Consider the following 7,852-nt stretch of genomic DNA (forward strand, 5'->3'; position numbering starts at 1 on the left):
GCTTATCCAACCATTCATTACAAGCCCCTATGATATCTTGAGACTTGCTCACATTCGAGCCTACTACAAATTGATCTAATCTTAGCCCTTAATCACTAACAACTCTAATTACTCAAACTAACAGCTTGCTACAAATAATGAAATGACAATTTAGACCTTAATCAACCAACACTCCTTTCTTCTAAGGTCTCGACTGAAATTACTCCATGCTTGTCCCTCAAGGCATAGAATCTGTCTTTAGCCAAAGCCTTGGTGAAGATGTCTGCCAATTGCTCCTTACTCCTGCTAAATTGTAAATCAATTATTCCTTCTTGGATTGCATCCCTGATAAATGGAATTACCTCTTAATATGTTTAAACCTCTGATGAAATACAGGGTCATTTGACATTGTATTTGCAAATGTGTTGTCACACATCAAGAGGGTTGTTTCAATAAATTCTTCACCAAAATCATGTAGTAAAAATCTTAGCCATATGGCTTGAGTAGTAGCTTCAGAGGCACTCATATACTTGGCTTCTACAGTTGAGAGTGCAACACTTTGTTGCTTTACAGAGGCCTAAGAGAAAGAACCACTGCCAAAGCTAAAAGCATACCCTGATGTTGATTTCATGTCATCTTCATCCCCACTTCAGTCACTGTCACAGAAACCTATAAGCAAGGCTGCATTTCCTTTCTTATACTTGATTCCATAATCCACAGTCCCTTGCATATATCTCAGGATTCTCTTGGCAGTGCCAAGATGCTTAGTGGATGGACAGTGCATGTACTTGGTAAGTACACATGCTGAGTACATGATATCAGGCATTGTTGCAGTCAAATACAGAAGGCTGCCAACAATTCTTCTATACAATTCCTCATCTACAGCCTCACTCCCATCATTTTTCCTTAGCTTATCAGTGGGAAGTAGAGGGATTGAGATAGGTTTGCAATTCTTCAATCCAAACTTGTTAATCAAACTCAATGCATATTTCTTTTGATGAATGAATATGCTCATTTCTTGTTGAATAACTTCAATTCCCAGGAAATGATGCAACAGTCCTAAGTTTGTCATCTCATACTTACTTATCATGTCGCATTGGAAATCTTCAATCATCTATGAACAACTTCCCGTGCAAACAATGTCATCCGCGTATATTGAAACAATTAAAGTTCCCTGTCATTCCGTATGCTTCACTTGGACTTTTTGTAAACCCACAATGCACCAAGTAGGTGTCAATGTTGCTATAGCAAGCTCTGGGAGCTTACTTCAGTCCATACAAGGCTTTCTTTAGCTTGTATACCTTGTGTTCTTTTCCCTTGACAAGATACCCATTTGGTTGATCTATATACACTTCTTCTTTAAGGATCCCATTCAGAAAATAAGACTTTACATCTAACTGGAATAATTTACACCCTTTCTGTGCTGCCAAAGCAATGAGAGTCCTTATAGTGTCTAATCTAGCTACAGGTGCAAAAGTCTCATTAAAATCAATCACAGGCTTTTGAGTGTACCCTTTGGCAACTAATCTTGCCTTGTGTTTTTGTATAGTGCCATCCAGATTCAGTGTAGTTTTGAAAATCCACTTTACTCCAACAATTGGTTTGTGACTTGGCCGATCAACCAATTTCCAAGTACATTCTTCTCAATCATAGTGATCTCATCATTCATTGCTTTCTTCCAAGCTTCATCTTGAAAGGCTTTATTGTAGTTCTCAGGGTCAATGACACTGAGTCTACACTGAGCAAACACTTCATTTAAGTTTCTCCACTTCTTTGGTGTATTGTCATAAGTTTCTGTGAGTTGGATCTCACTCTCCATATTCACAGCATTAGAAACATTGCTGTGCACACCAGTAATACACTCTTCACCTGTGGTTAAATAATTCGACTTAGAAGAATCAATATTAGATTCCTCACATACACCATTTTCAATCTCAGTTATGCTTACATCTTCATTAGCTTCTGAGTAGGGCAGAGGGATGTGCACTGTCTCCATATTCTCCTAATTGAGCACTGCATCTTCATAAAAATTGACACTGCTGGAAACAATGATCTTGTTTCTTTTCAGATCATAAACTCTATAGCCTTTCTCTCTTGTCCCATATCCAACAAATACACATTTCTATCCAGTTTCATCCAGTTTCTGCCTTAACTAAGTTGGCACATGAGTGTAGCACACATAACCAAAAATTCTCAAGTGCTTTACTCCTAGTTTTCTACCACAAAACTCTTCAAAGGGAGTCTTGTTTTCCAATACTTTTGTAGGACACCTATTAAGTAGGTAGACAGCAATGTGAACTGTTTCACCCTAGAACTTGAGTGGTAGCTTTTTTTTTCATAGAGCATGGTTCTTGCCATCTCTACAATGGTACGATTCTTCCTCTCAGCAATGCCATTTTTTTTTTGGGAGAATTAGCGACAGTGAGTTACTTTTCAATACCAACATCTTCACAAAACTTCTCAAATTCCAGATATGTATACTCTCCTCCCTTGTCACTTATGAGCTTCTTCAACTTGTGACCACTTTGTATTTCAACCATAGCCTTGAACATTTTAAAATTCTGAATACCTTAGACTTATACTGCAAGAAATAGACCCAGCACATTCTTGACTTGTCATCGATGAAGGTAAGAAAGTATCTGCTGCTACTAAGAGTCTCACTCATAGGTCCACACACATCTGTGTGTACAAGTTCTAGTGGAAATGTTGCCCTCCTTCTCTGTTCTTTGTTGAAGGCCTCTCTGTGAGCCTTTCCAGTGGAACACCCTTCACACACCTGATTGTGCTCTTGTAGGCAAGGAAGAAAATATCGGTAATATCGGAAATATCGGTAGTCCGAAAACACGGAAATATCGATGGAAATATTGGGATAATATCGATATCGATAAAAATTACATGGAAACCACGGAAATTGTAAGAAAAACTTGGAAATTTTTAATGAAACTTTGCAGGATGTTTATTTAGTCAATTATCTATTAGTTTATCACAAAAAATTGGAAGGAAATGCATTGCATGATGGATTTAACTGATTTAAGTTGATTATATAGTGAGCTGGCAAACATTGTGAGTGTAGAAAATATGTAGTAGTTAATGAAAGAAGTTTAAACACACCATAATCATTTATATATAATTAATTAGTACAATATTGGGAGGTTTTATTTAGGATATTAAAAAAAAAAAAGGGAAGTGAATAAAATGATGAAGAATAATGTGCCGAATTTGACACTGGTTTTCCGGCCAAACCACAGCGAGTTGGCCGGCGTGCAAGGTATCAATCTCTTCGTCTCGTCGAGTAGTACAACTTTCCTTTTTGTTTCACTCAATTTCGTTGAGTATTGAAAAAGTTATACTCATTTGAATCTTACCCAGTTTCCGACGACCTCAGTGACTTTCGAGGCATTTTCCGGCCAAACCACGACGATTCAGACGTCGTGTGAGGTACCATTCTCTTCGTCTCTTCGAGGGCTACAACTTTTGTTTTTGTCTTGCTTGATTTTGTTGAGTTTTGACAAAGTTATGGCCGTTTAAAGTGGGTGTGGATTTCTGGCCGAAATTCCTATTTTCTTCTTTGGTCGAGTCCCACATCGCCCATGCGAGGGCAGTGAGCAAGCAAGAAGGCTTATAAAACCCACATTCCAAATCTGAGAAAAGCATGTCTTGGTTGGCCTTTGGGCTATGACCAAGTGTAGTATGTGTTGAGATTTCTCAACATTTTTAAGTATTTTTTGAATATTATATCCCGATATTATCGATAATTTTGAAAATATTGCGATATTATCGATATTATCGATAATATCGCGATATTTTGATGAAAATCATTTGGATATTTAAAAAAATATCGGACCTCCAAAAAAACGATAATATCGGCGAAATATCGCCGATATTATTGATTTTTTCTTCCTTGCTTGTAGGTGAGGCAGACCATACACCATGCACCTTTCTTGCAGCATTCTCAAACTGTCATAGTTTAGATGCCTAAATCTTCTGCGCCATTTCCATGTATTTCTTTCAATAGTTACTTTATTTGCTACAATGTGATCCACAGATTCAAACATTAGAGGGAAACATCTATTTCCCGTCATTTGCACAGTTGCAACATGGTTTTGCAGTTCCCTGTCACCAAATATGCAAGCCATGAAATCACCAAATACTAGCCAATACCCATATTCTACCATTTGGCCTACACTGAGAATGTTCTCATCTAAATCAGGTATGATCATGACTTTTGGTATATACCTAGTTCCTCTCTTAGTCTCCACTACCAGAGTCCCTTTCCCAATTGAATCAACCAAGTCCCATGTGCCCATTTTCACCTTACACCTTATACTCATGTCAATGTTGATAAGCAATGATTCAGTACTAGTCATGTGGTTGCTGCAACCACTGTCCAGATGCCAAACACCACTATTTTCTTGCACATAGGCCTTATGGCAAGCATATAACATCCTTGTATTGTTCTGAACATGGTTCAAATAGTTGGCCACATATGTTTTCTTAGGCTGATGACAATCCTTCACTACATGTCCAAATCTGTTGCAATTAGTGCATTGAGCTCATCATCGTCTCCTTCAACACCATCCGACTCGGATGAATCTTCTTTGCCATCCTCCTTCTTTGTTTTTCCCTTTTCTCCCTTCCTCTTTGATTCTAGAGTAGTAATCCCCTTGTCTACCAGTTTCCAAATCCCATACGATGGTGACAATTCTCACCTTCCAGAACTCGAAGTCCATTCCATAAAAAACGAGAGCTCGTAAATCGCTGCTTCCAGACCCAGTCATTTCAGCTTGAATCAGAATGAAATTGAGAGTTTTCTCGTTGGATTCTCTCCCACAATTTCATAGAAATCAAAGCCCAGTTCGAAAAGGAACCTAGGCGCTTGATACCATGTTAGAATCTGAACTATTTAATGGTGTATTTGCAGCAATTTAGCACAGAAAGAAAGAAGATTTAGAGAGATAGTGAAAAGATAGAGAGAGCTGGAATGCTCTTCTTCATGTGTTCATTTCATCATACTAGCATTTACATAACCGTTAGAGAGGAAGAAAATCTAGGATAGCCTATGAGCTCATCCAACCATTCATTACAAAACCCTATGAGATCTTGAAACTTGCTCACATTTGAGCCTACTACAAATTGATCTAATCTTAGCCCTTGATCACTAACAACTCTAATTACTCAAACTAACAACTTGCTACAAATAATGAAATGATAGTTTAGACCTTAATCAACCAACAAACTAACAGTTTGCTGCAAATAACCAGTTATCCGAGAAGCAAGGACGGATCCACATAGGGACCTGGGAGGTCCCAAGACCCATCAGCGATCCTAAATCGTTGCTAGAAATTTTTCAGGGACCCTACGTACTCGAGCATGAGGTTTGTGCAGGATGTAGTTGCAGGTTGCAGTGGCTGTCTACTTATCGAAAAAGATGACCACGCACGGAGAAGAAAGAAAATAGGGACCCTTCCAGCCTCTCTCCTCCTTGCTTCTACCATGGTCTCATCCATCGGTGCCACCCACTTCTCCTCCAACCTTTCTCTGTCGTCTGGCGGGGCAGTACAGAAGCCCAAATTTCCCCAAATTATTTCAACCACCTTGGTAATTTTTCTTATGGGTGAAATTTCCTACATAAGGTTATTTGTCATGGGTTGGTGAAATTTGGGGGTGGAGCTGCCATGGCTTCGAGAGAATGGGGATGGAGGTGGTTGGTGGAGGTATGGCAGCTGCGTTCTTAGTGAGAGAGAAAGTGGATGTTTGGAAACTAGTAAAAGAGAAAAGTGGTGTGTTTGGTTAGAAGGATAGTGGGAGTTTAGGGAGAGTTTTATTTGACTGGTGTTTTAAATTTAGTGGTCTACATTAGATAATCAATAACTTAGGTACTCCTTGGTAACTTATGAAACATCGTAATGGACGCTTGAATTATGATTTTATAATTTGTAATATTGTTTTGCATATGATTTTTTGAATGAAATGTATTATATTTAAATTTTCAATGTTGTTTTTATCTTTAAATTTTTTGACCCTTATTATTGGGACCCCCCGAGTTTAAAATCCTGAATCTGCCACTACCGAGAAGCATCCTCGTTTTCCAATTTAGTGTCATCACTTGCTCCTATGTTTTGCTTTATCTATTCATAGGCATAATCCATCGAACCGTTGTTGCAGCTGTGTTGCGAACTTGGTCCAAGTAAGCGGGGTATGAAAATTAATTTGTTGAATATCAAGGTAAAGGTTTCAGTCTAGAGTCTGCTAAAGTTTAACTTATTAGTGTAATTTCATTGAGCATATTTTAAGCAAGTACAATATACAGGCATTTTCACAGCCTACGGGTTTTATGGGTAGTACTTCATCCTTTGATTAATACATTACATAATTGGATAGGAAGCATACATTACATAATTGATCAATCAGTCTCGCCTGAATGTGATTTTTGTTTTGTTTTCTACTGGGAGTTTCCACACAAAGATGTTTGAATGACTTAATCCATCGATGAATCGAGGGTTGTCTATTGATCTGATGACTACAGGTCCTTGTCCATTTGCCGGAGTCTCTGCCCTTTGGCTTTTAGTCGCCGTGAATGGTAGTGATGACTACAAGTTTTACAGTCTGCAGACCTTAACCACATACGTACCGTGTTAAGGACTGCAGCCTTTGATGCTGATTTTTGAAGTTCAAGTACTAAAAATGGTAAGCCAATGCAGTTGCCCTCCAACTCAGAGTTGCCAAACTAGCTGCGTAAATGCGTCCATACTCAGCCATCCATTGCTCATGTTTCTTCGCAATTGAAGCTTCATTCAACGTGATGGATGAGGCTGTAGACGCCCAAGTCGCCATTAACACATTATGAACAAGGCAATTAGGGATTTCCATTTTAAGTGTCAAAGCCATTAATAACAATTATAAGCTGAACAGAGCTATGGGAGAAATGGCTTTAATTAAATGAGTGATCGCTACTAGATATGAAGAACCAAGAACAAAATTTTCATATATATATATGTATTGATCAAGATGATGATTATCTTTATTCTTTTCTGTACATGACGCACAATCTTTGGCAACAAATGGAAAGGTGCCCATATATTGAAAAATTTAAAACCGGTTTAAAAATAAGTGGATTGACTCACTTTCTGCTTCACTGTGATGAAACACAATTTTAGTATTAGGTCACTAATCACTAACTTCATTGCTTTCACTACAAATTCTGGATATAAAACTTGATAAATGCGTCGTGTCAACTTTTATCATACCTGGCTAGGTTTACATAAAATGTATGCACATACTCAAATATCACTCGATTTCTGTAAATTAAAATACTGCAACAAAGTAACTTTTAGACAATTAAGCTAACAGGGCACAGATATGCATAAACAAATATTAGTCTAAGCAGTCAAGAGTAAGCAGGATATGAAATGGTCTGCAATATATGACAAGAGGAAATCAAATGCAGGAAAGAACACAATTGAGTTTCATTGTCCTTTCTTTCTACTTTTAGTAGTTTAACTTCTAGCACTCGCGTTCATCTCCTTAGTTATTTGCTGGTTTAGGTACACACCGTATTACATGATATGTGGTTTTGCATTGGATCGGATTTTGTTGGCGATACTGGTAGACACTCTGTATTACATGATATGTCCTTGCGCCTCTGTGTTGCTTTATCTATTAAAAGGCATATTCCATCAAGCCGCCGCTGCAGCTGTGGTTATGAATTTAATGTAGAGTAAGCAAGCGGGGTATGAAAATTCATTGTTGAAGCCAAATTTCCAGGAATATTTCTCAAGTTGATGACCACAGTTAACTTATTATCATTCAGTCTGGCCTGAGTGCGATTCTTGTTTTGTTTTCTCCGGGGAGTTTCCACACAAAGAAGTTCGAA

Source organism: Malus domestica, chromosome 16 (assembly GCF_042453785.1).
Source record: "Malus domestica chromosome 16, GDT2T_hap1".
NCBI classification, from domain to species: domain Eukaryota; kingdom Viridiplantae; phylum Streptophyta; class Magnoliopsida; order Rosales; family Rosaceae; genus Malus; species Malus domestica.